At 42.2% G+C, this 10,130-nt stretch overlaps 1 long non-coding RNA gene across 2 annotated transcripts; it reads right to left on the bottom strand.

The window, feature by feature from the left end:
* Positions 1-8,055: 8,055 nt before the first annotated feature.
* LOC123106742 (uncharacterized) lies at positions 8,056-9,861 on the bottom strand. 2 transcript variants are annotated; one of them, XR_006451456.1, is made up of 4 exons: positions 9,784-9,861; positions 9,015-9,073; positions 8,477-8,573; positions 8,056-8,077 (listed from the first exon to the last, which is right to left on the bottom strand). It is a non-coding gene; the product is annotated as an uncharacterized lncRNA (long non-coding RNA). The 2 variants fall into 2 exon arrangements; XR_006451455.1 differs by lacking the exon at positions 8,056-8,077 and having other exon boundaries at positions 8,357-8,573.
* Positions 9,862-10,130: the final 269 nt, after the last annotated feature.

Raw genomic sequence — 10,130 nt, 5'->3', positions numbered from 1 at the left:
GTAGCCAGATAGCACGGGTGCGGGCGGGGGGAGCAGACTATTTGGAAGAGACATCGAGTGTGTGTGTGTGGGAGAGGGGTGTGAGAGCGAGAGAAATAGAGAGCTAGCGATGGAGAGAGAGAGAAAGAGGAAGAGAGGGGGCGAGAGGGGTCGTTTGTGTCCATAAATGGCGTATAGATAGGGAGACCATGTTGATGTTGTCCGGAATTGGCCTATGAATGGAGACGCAAGGGAAGCGAGTCATCGTGTGTGTGATAGGGACTTCATGACAGAGCTAGAATAGATGGTTTAGAGAACAATGTGCGAAACCAAGAACGATTATACATTAGGGAGCTATGCAAAGAGTCACGACATATACGTATACAGGGAAGGAGCTGGGGCAGGTCCACATGTGGGAGAGATAGAAAGAGGAGAGTGGTGCACAAGGAGACAAAGTGTGCTTGTTTGCAGTGGGGGTGGTGTGTGAGGTGAGTGCGCGAGAACCACATAACTAGGGAGATAGACGTTTGGGGGCGACGTTTTGTGTGTATGGGAAATATACACTCTACATAGTGCGTGTGCTTGGGTAAGAGAGATAGCAGGAGACCTAGAGAGTGAGGGAAGAGATGTGTGCATGCCCGAGAGACAAAGTGATAGAGACCTATGTTGGGGTCCGGACTTCACAAGAGAGAGGCGTGTTAATTTGCTCGTGTGTTTTGAACATGCATGATATACCTTGATGTACCAGAATTACAAACCTAAGATTGGAATTTTGGAATTCGACTCCATCATTAGCTTTTGTAATTCATTTAAACAGAGGTACATTTTTAAGCCGGGATTTTGTGATTTCAAATTCATATATCAAACCTAAAGATATACACATACGGGCATGTTCAAACTTTATAATCATCCACTTCATTCATACACATACACATTTTTGCTTTTGTCATCATATTTAGGATAAACACATTTGGAATTTCATTTGAATTGGACCATATGATGGTATTTGCTTGTAGTAGCTCAATGATCCATATTTGAATTGAATGGACAATCTAAGTTTCGAGATGGAGACATTGTTTTTCAAAACTTGCACATTTTTTGCGTGCAAAACAAACAAATTGTCGGCCATGATATCATAGTCGGCCATACTAGAGCAGAATACTTATAATGTTAGGCGCCAAAAGCTTTCAAACTTCCCGCTCACATCGAAATATCACGCGCCCGAAAGTTTAGCCCTGCGATATACATGTTTTACCCCTGCCACATGAACGGAAAAGGGCTGCTTTGGTAACTCCATTCTTTTCCCCTCTTTGCCCCCAACATTCTTCCCCAGAGCCCCTCCCCTTCCCCTCCCCGACCCCCCAACCACGGCAAGCCGCCGAATCTAGTCCTCCACCGCAGCGGTGGACCTCACACCACGCCGGATCTACCTTCCGCACCTTGGAACCCCAAACTGCCAACTCACCACTTCACCGGAGTCGCTTCAGTGAATGGCTTGTCCACCGCTCCAGATCTCCTTGACCGCCATCATGGTCGACCGCATCGGATCTACTTAACCAGTGCCCTCGTCCACCACAGTGTAGGCCCTTCACTGACTCCCTCGTCCGCCCCTTCGCTGGCCCTTCATACAAGCCCTCGTCCGCCGCAACAGATCTGCCTCACTGAAAGCATTGTACAATGCGCCCGCCGAAGCCTTCGTCCACAGCACCGGACCCGCTCCACGGACGCCATATTCAACTCCACCGGCCCTGCTTTACCGATGCCGCAGCCTCATCAGGTTATTTCGATTTGTACTCCTTCGGTTTTTCTCTTTATCGTGCAATTGTTCACTTACCATAGATGAGCTTTCTTGCATGTCGATAGGCGCCGCAACCATAGCACCGGAGCCGCTTCAGCGACGGCGACAGCCGGCCCAAACTCAACCGCAACACGAGCACCATCGACGATCCTTAGCTATCAAGTATGACAACGATACCCATACGCCGCCGAGAATCAGGTACTATTATCCAACGGCCGGCGCCTACGTTCACTTTCCTAGCATAAGCACCACACCTTTGAATTTCTTCAGGGCATCATTCAGTTTCTCATGAGACGCGTTATTCTGCTTGCACCTGTAGGGCCATACTTCTGGCAGTGAACATGTTACATGTGCTAAATTACATACCAGTGCACATATAGTTAATATGTTTTAGTTTTGTTCTGATGCCACCTGTTGGTTCCATCAGACTGCTCTATGTTCTCTATGCTTTATTACACATCAGCAAACTAGCATGTGGTTCCGCTACTTTTTGTTCGTTTACCATATATTTTCTGATGCTAGCTATTACATCACTACTCAGAGCCTCTGTTCATTACTTGTTTGTGTGTTCTTGATCTTCCCAAGTTGCATGACTAATTTGATGCTTCTATTAATTATGGAGCTGCCAACCCCATCAAGCAAAATATTTGTTCTTTGGGGGATGGCACCTCGAACAAGCATAAAAATAGAGGGAAGCAGATATACTCCCTCCGATTCTATTTACTCCGCGCATAACTCTTGACCCGCATACCAAGGAGGGCACTGGTTTAATTTTTTTGACTAATTTGCCAATTAATTATGGCAGAGGCGGATGTGGCGGGGCACACAAGGAAACCAACACTAGGAATTGGCAACGCGCAGACTAATACGATAAAACTGAGAAAAAGTTATACGCAAAGTAAAAAGAATCGGAGGGAGTATTGTCGTGTATGCACACACCCTTCTTTCATTAGTTTAGATGAACCATTGATGATCAATTCGGACCAGTGCATGCGATTGAAATTAATTTTACCTAAATAGATGGTGCAGAATAAACTACAGCTACTAGATTTGCAACCACGGGATGCTGACGATATCTTCAAAGAACATTGCAACAGCAGCTAGGCTTCACAGCAACATATGATAAGCCAGTGTGTTTTAGTACATGTGAAATGTAATGCAAGTGGGCTGCTTTCTTGGCTTGTGCCCTCAACGTGTAATCCTACCGAATTACAAATAGTTCAGTTGTCTGCTTTTCTGTATTGCTTGATTCGAATGCTTATTTGTTGTTACGCTATACCTGAGTTGGCCAATATGTCAGCAGTGCCTGCTGTACTATCGTAAAGAAATGCATGCCTATTTCATTTGAGTCCTTAACTTTTCCTCTCAACTTCATCACAAGACTATCTTCGTAGTTTATATGAGGCCATACTGTTAAGTGCTTTCTCAGATTATTTCAACTGCTTAGATGCCTTGGCAACTTAAATATAGCGGTTGTAGACTCCCTTTCAACTAGGCATGTCAACTGGGTCCGGTTTAATCCTGATTGAAGTCCACTAGTGGTATGATAGTTCAAAAGAGTTTTTGTTTTTTTGAGGAAAATGAACTAGGGAGGTAGCAAGAACTAACTAGATGGGACTGGCGGATTTCATTTATTTGCCACTTACATCCCTAGTTTCATCTTACCATTTTAATTTCTTTTCGGCTGATGCTGCTTCGAACCATTTAAATATAGTTTGCCATGCTCGGCAATAATTCGTCCGTCGTTTACCATGTAAGCTTACTGCCTGGATCATACGATAACTATCTCTTACTGATGTCCAGCGGAAACCTTTCAGGATGCCGTTCACACTAGGACACAATGTACAACCCCAGAATCTATTTGTGGAAGCTGTGCGCCATCCATGTTACCAGATGGTAGCAGTTCAGAGGCAACACCGCCGGAGAGCAGTCTGAGCACAGATATTATAGTGCTTGAGGCTCTACTAGAGGCAGAAAGAGATGGTGTGGCTCCCATGAATAAGGTAATATTTATCTTGAGGCTGGAAATTACGGAATTAGCGGCACGCATTATGCAAGCAACCCAAGAATTGGAGGAAGTAAGAATGTTGCATTTGAAGACGGAGGAGGTCCTACTGTTTCTACTATCTGAAGCCCAAGATAATCCCGGTTCTTCTTTAGATACCAGTTCAAATTTTCATTAGATTATTATACTTGCATGTTGTGTCATGTCTCTGAATGGATTATGTTGCAAGACCCCCTATGTTGTCCATGTGTTGTAATGATCTGAATTTTTTAGGTGAGCTAATCCTCAAAACTTGTATGATTGACATAAGGTGAACTGTTTGTCGTGTGAGCATATTGTATTGGATGAAATAACTGTTTGACTCAGAGTGAACCTACTGAATTCGAAGATCACGACATTTCTAAATCATAATCATATATAAAGGTGGAATAAATCTTTGTTGTGGTTTTGAAGAAATAAATAACAAAACGTATAATTATCTGTGGATATTCGTAATCGAATACAAATTGGATTTGAATTTAGTTTGCCAGGTCCCAGGGAAAACGTGAATGCTAATTCTCCCAAGTTTTGAACGAAGCGGCTAAACACCCACTATAATTTGTGGGATGCTCGAAGCAAGTATTTGCGAGATGGAAATTACTGTCTACCCCTGACACTTGACATCCTTAAAGACAGGATTTACACTCCTGTCGATAGGGGTAGACTAGTAACTTCAATCAGACATGACACGACGGCCTCTGAGCCCATTCAGACACGGTGGACGCCAAACGTGGGCGGCAAAACACATTTGATTCAAGCTCATCCGAAAGACATGTGTCTCTTCCTCCATTTCCCCATTCATACACGGTGGGCGGCAAAACAAACTCTCCTCATCCGAAATCGATGTAGGCTTATATTTTAAATAGGGGCAAATGTGTAACTTCCATCAGACGTGACACAACCGCCCTACCTGTCAGCCCCGTTCATACACCATGGGCGGCAAAACACCCTCTGCTCTCCCGAAATCGATGTAGGCTAATATTTTAAATAGGGGTAGATGTGTAACTTCCATCAGATGTGACACAACCGCCCTACCTATCAGCCCCGTTCATACACTATGGGCGCCAACCGTGGGCGGCAAAACACCCTCTCCTCACCCGAAATAGTTACTGGCAAATATTTGGGAGAAGCGAGATTACCGTCCTATCCCCAACCGACACGATGTCCGAAATTTTAAACGGGGGATAAGTTCGTAACTTTCCCCCATTTCAGAGAAGTGTGTCCCAAAGTTTGATATCCCCCTCCCCTCCATTTCCTCATTCATACACTATCGGCGGCACGACAACCTCCGCACTGCGGCCAGCCTCCTCCATACGCCACCCCATCCTCCACCTTGCCGAAGCCGCTACCCCTACCCCGTCGTCCACTGCAAGAGATGGACGTCTCTCATCCACGGCACTGGACCAGCATCCTTTCATCGCCTCCTCTCGCTTCATCAGCGTTGTCGTCCACCTTGCCGTTGCTGCTCCTACGACCGCCTCGTCCACGGCAACAGGATATATCCCCCGACCCGGCCGTCTGCCGTCTAAAGTCTTCTTCCCCGCCGCCGACAGCCATCGCACCCGCAGCACCCTCAACATATCAGCATAGGCCTACACGAGGTCGCAAGAGAGGTGGCACTCTTCCATATGTGCTTAAGTTATTGATCTCACCTGGAAAATAGATCGTAATTTGTTTACTGTACTTTTCTTGTCCATACCAAATCGTAGTGGCTAGTTGAAAGCAAACATTGGTTGCGAAGTAGCTTTGTCCGGTTTGCACCTTCAGATCCGCCATGGCACGGGCACTATACTCGTAAAGCTTATGGTCCCCCCCTTTATATTCACTACTATCATCGTAGGTGCTTCGTGTCATGCTAGCACTGCTCCTCAAGACCTCAACCCAAAGCTTACGTGTTGAAATACTAATCTGATATGATGCTCATATCTCTAAAACAGAGAACATTTAATTGGTCACCTAATGTTCCTATATTCATTTCGAAAAGCGTGTGCGCCACCCACTGGTCCAGCTAGTTCCACTTTCCTGATTTTTCTCTTGATTCTTAGGGTTTTCCCTTTTTATCTAATCTACTATGATCTGCGTAGGTGCTTTCTGTCGTACTAGCATTACTCCACCCTTCAAGCTAAACAACATAACACTCAGAATTCAAAAGCTTAGTTGTTCAAATATGATTGTGATATGATACTGATATTAGTTAACCGACACATTTAATTGGTTAGCTAAAGGTCCCACTTGAGTTTCCAAATGCATGTCGCGACATATAGAGAGACATCATAATTGCATTTCTTTGTCACTTGTTGACCGTACTTTCTTGTCCATACCAAATCTTAGTTGTTATTTCAAAGCAAACATCAGTTGCTAACTACCCTTTGCGTGGTTTGTAGCTTCAGATCTGCCATCCCACTGCCACGGTCAACATTGTACTCATCGTGCTTATGTTTTCCCCATTTTATGATGACCACAATCAACCTACGTGGTTCGTGTCGTAATAGCACTGCTCCACCCATCGAGCTAAACAAGCTTAGTTGTACAAATTCATATTTGATATTAGTGCTGATATTAGTAAAACTGAGAGATGTCTAATTGATTAGCTAAATGTTCCTACTTTAGTTTTGAAATGCATGTGAGCCACATATGGAGAGACCTGAAAGATTAGTATTTCTCTGTGCGCTCTGGTTCATCATGGGTGACCAACCAACATTGTATTAAAAGACTTGTAATATCTTCAATATGCTTGCTCTTCTACTCTTCTTTAGGATGATACTCTTCTCTTGCGGTCGACTGGTCAGGTCGAGTTGTTTTCCCTTAGTATATTTTGAATCTGTCAGCTCAGGTCGACTTGTTCTTCTTTACTATATGTTGAAGCTATTATCTGCAAAGTGTCATCACTTCTGGAGCTCTCATATTTTGAGTAGTAGGCCACATTATATTAATGCACACAACAAATTATAGCATGCATGGCATCTTTTAAAAGAATTGCATAGATAGCACAAAGTGGTTTATAGGGAGGCAGTATTGGATTAGAATCACTTCTGCATTACAAAGAAAATCTCACTTGTTTTTATGTTTTCATGCATGTCAGATATTAAACATTGTCAAAATGAATATGAGAATGGGCGCATGAGAGGAATATTGCGGAATGATCCACTTCCTAACAAACTTGGCATGGTGGAGGATGGCCTATCTTATTCACCCATCAAGCACTACACCACAGCACCACATCATCAACAGCCAGGTTGGTTGGAAATACAGCTTCCGCTGACAGATAATCGGTCGGGAAAGAGTATTGCCGACCGATACCGCCTGTTGGGGAAAGTCCAGAAGGGAAAGCCCTTTCCCGACCGACATATCTTTCCCGACCAACTGTTGGGCGGCTATGGTGCATCTTTCCCGTCCAACAGTCTATTGGGCCTACCATGGGCCTTTCCCGATCAATAGACTGTTGGGGTAACCATGGGCCTTTCCCGACCAACGGTTTGTTGGGGTAACCATGTACCTTTCCCGACCAACATTCTGTTGGGGCTTGCATTAGCCTTTCCCGACCGACTGTAAGACGGGGTTTGTTTTGCCGACCAACAATCAGATGGTGTTTTCTTTTGATGACCAACATTGTTTATCCAACCACAACTTTAATTAACATATGTTACAGATTGTCACATACATATAATTCATGTTTCTAAGGATAGTCAACAACACACCATACATCAGGTGCACCAACCATTTTTTATTCCATTTAACTAACTGTCACATACATACATTTCAGTCTGTTCTAGACATAACCACCAAAACACCATGTCACGTACATACACTTCTGTTTGTTCTAGACATAACCGTCAAGACACCATACATCAGGTTCACAGAAGGACAGCTAAAAGATGCAACTATGATACATCAGATATACAAAATGAGAGCTAAAACATCCAGTTGATGTGGATTGCTGGCTTCATGGTTCATAGTGAGTCCATCCTTGTGTTTGCTTCCTACAAAAGTCAAACAAATCTCAAATATTACAATGCTTAATTAATCTATGAAATTGAATGCAGGCAGAGTTCATATGTGCACTACGCACACACAACATCACAAAATGAAGAATACACTTACCTAATCTATAAAAATGGCATATCGGTACATGAAGACTGCCAATCGTTCCAGCAGTAACCATGGATGTGGCATAAAACCCTCAATCAACTTTTTGTATATCCATTTGGAAGGAAATGCATCATTTACTTTATATGATTGCTGAGCATATAGTGTTCCTGGGGATATACTTAAGTTACTGTACTAGCAGCCAATATTCCGACACTTGTTTCCAAAAAAATAAACATATAACTTTGAAGATAGTGGATACAGTGAGCTAAAAGCTAAATATATGTAAGCGTGACTCTTTCAGTAGATGTATAGATTTCTGGTAGTTCAAACTGGATAAATGGAGTTGAAAGCTAATTATAGATGTGACTCTTTCTGAATGCCTAAAAGTATTATCTTAGCTCACCTAACATTGTTTTGGGCAGGAAGGGGGAACACTTAAAATGTACATGTGTCCAAAAGGTTCCCAGCATTTTCACCCAGAATGGAAATAGGATTAAGAACAAATTAAATCCCCCAAAATAAGAGTAATATGAAGGAAAGAAGCTACAACACCAAAGTAGATTCACCTGGTATCCTTGCCAAGGTAGGCGGACGCAGACTACTATTTAGCTTTGACTTGAATACACCATGATAATTGAAATCCTTAGTATTGGATGATATGCTCTGTTGAATTTGGCTCAAAAGGTTAAATATTCTAGATTGTATAATCAAAGCCATGAACAAAATCCATCAAAATCAGGCATTTAAAGCAAGTAGGCTGGGACCAATATACTATGCAAAAAATAGTTATTATTGAGATGAAATTATATCAATCATACATGCCATCACTTCAGCCTGCACTACAATAGTTATCTAAGTAGAGAACAATGCAGAAGTATAATTAGAATGCTCAATGCTGCATATAGTTCACCCTAACAAATGGTTCAGTTCCTTCTAATTAATGTATGATTTAACTCAGAATGGATAATTAGTATGGAATATTAGATAGTGAAAATGTTCTAGGTGATGCAAATTCATTTGTACATGGGGATTTATCCTAAAGGCTCGTAGGGTGCCTCTAATCAGTAATTATAACATAATTGTAGGTGAGGAATTGAAGGTCACCTCTCCTACTTCCATTTCTTCCCAAGTGAGTATGCACACTAGCATGACCAACACTTCCCCTGTTCACGAGAGAAAAAACGAAATCAAGAGAGTATGTTAACTTATCAACAAATCAAGTCATGGATGAATTGTCACCCTTTTACGCAAGAGGATTCTATAAACACAGCTGACAATCTACTAGAGTATCAACACAGGGCTATGGTGACAAAGTAAATTTGAATGCCAAGTTCAACTACGAGTATACAAATACAAAGCCTATTGCCTGCTATGCTCTGCTTTACTGAATTAGTTGAGATATGGGCATACAGAAACTATTATCTACTGGATAATACAACTACGACTATACAAAATTTATCCAGCTTCTGGTTCTTTTATCATACACAACATACCAATTTGTTTTATTGATAAATTAGTGTCTAAGTGTATATTCTTAAAAAACAGCAGAAAGGTGATTCACAAATACTGTTTTTCATGCAAAATAACAAGAATAATAGCAGCCAACTTGAGAGATCCAACAACACCCTAGGATGCCCACTTCCGATGCCATGTATGTTATGACAAAAAACATCATATTTGCTAAACTTGTACCCACACCATATTTATGTCATTCGGATAAGCTAAAATGATGTGGAGTAAACTACACTCCATTCATAACATAAGAGAGAAATTGACAGTTTGGAAGTGAGGATGTTTAACTACCAAAGTTCCTCCAAATTGTATCCTATCCCTGTTTGTATAGTTCATATGATTAATAGATGCATAAAAATACCTGATAATGAGCTAGCAGGTGAAATTTACATAGCCAGGATTCCCAGGACACCATGTGCTACAAGTGTTCAAAAATCCAGTTCTGTAGCAAAAAGCACGCTAGTACTGGCAACGCTCTTGGCAGGCCCTTGAGGTAAATAGGCAAATGCTGACACACCATGTGTCGATTGAGCCCTGCAATCTTCAGAGTGTCAATGCTGTCAAGTAAAAGTAACAAATGCATCTATAATATTCAGTTGGTTAGGTACAGACTTACAACTTCAGAAAATCTCTAGAAAATCTCCCAAAGAAAATAATCATGGATTAATGTACATCAATCATGTATTCATACACTTACTATCAAACCAT

Source organism: Triticum aestivum, chromosome 5A (assembly GCF_018294505.1).
Source record: "Triticum aestivum cultivar Chinese Spring chromosome 5A, IWGSC CS RefSeq v2.1, whole genome shotgun sequence".
NCBI classification, from domain to species: domain Eukaryota; kingdom Viridiplantae; phylum Streptophyta; class Magnoliopsida; order Poales; family Poaceae; genus Triticum; species Triticum aestivum.
The sequence above is the reverse complement of the archived record's forward strand: the minus strand, read 5'-3'. Positions and strand labels throughout refer to the sequence as shown.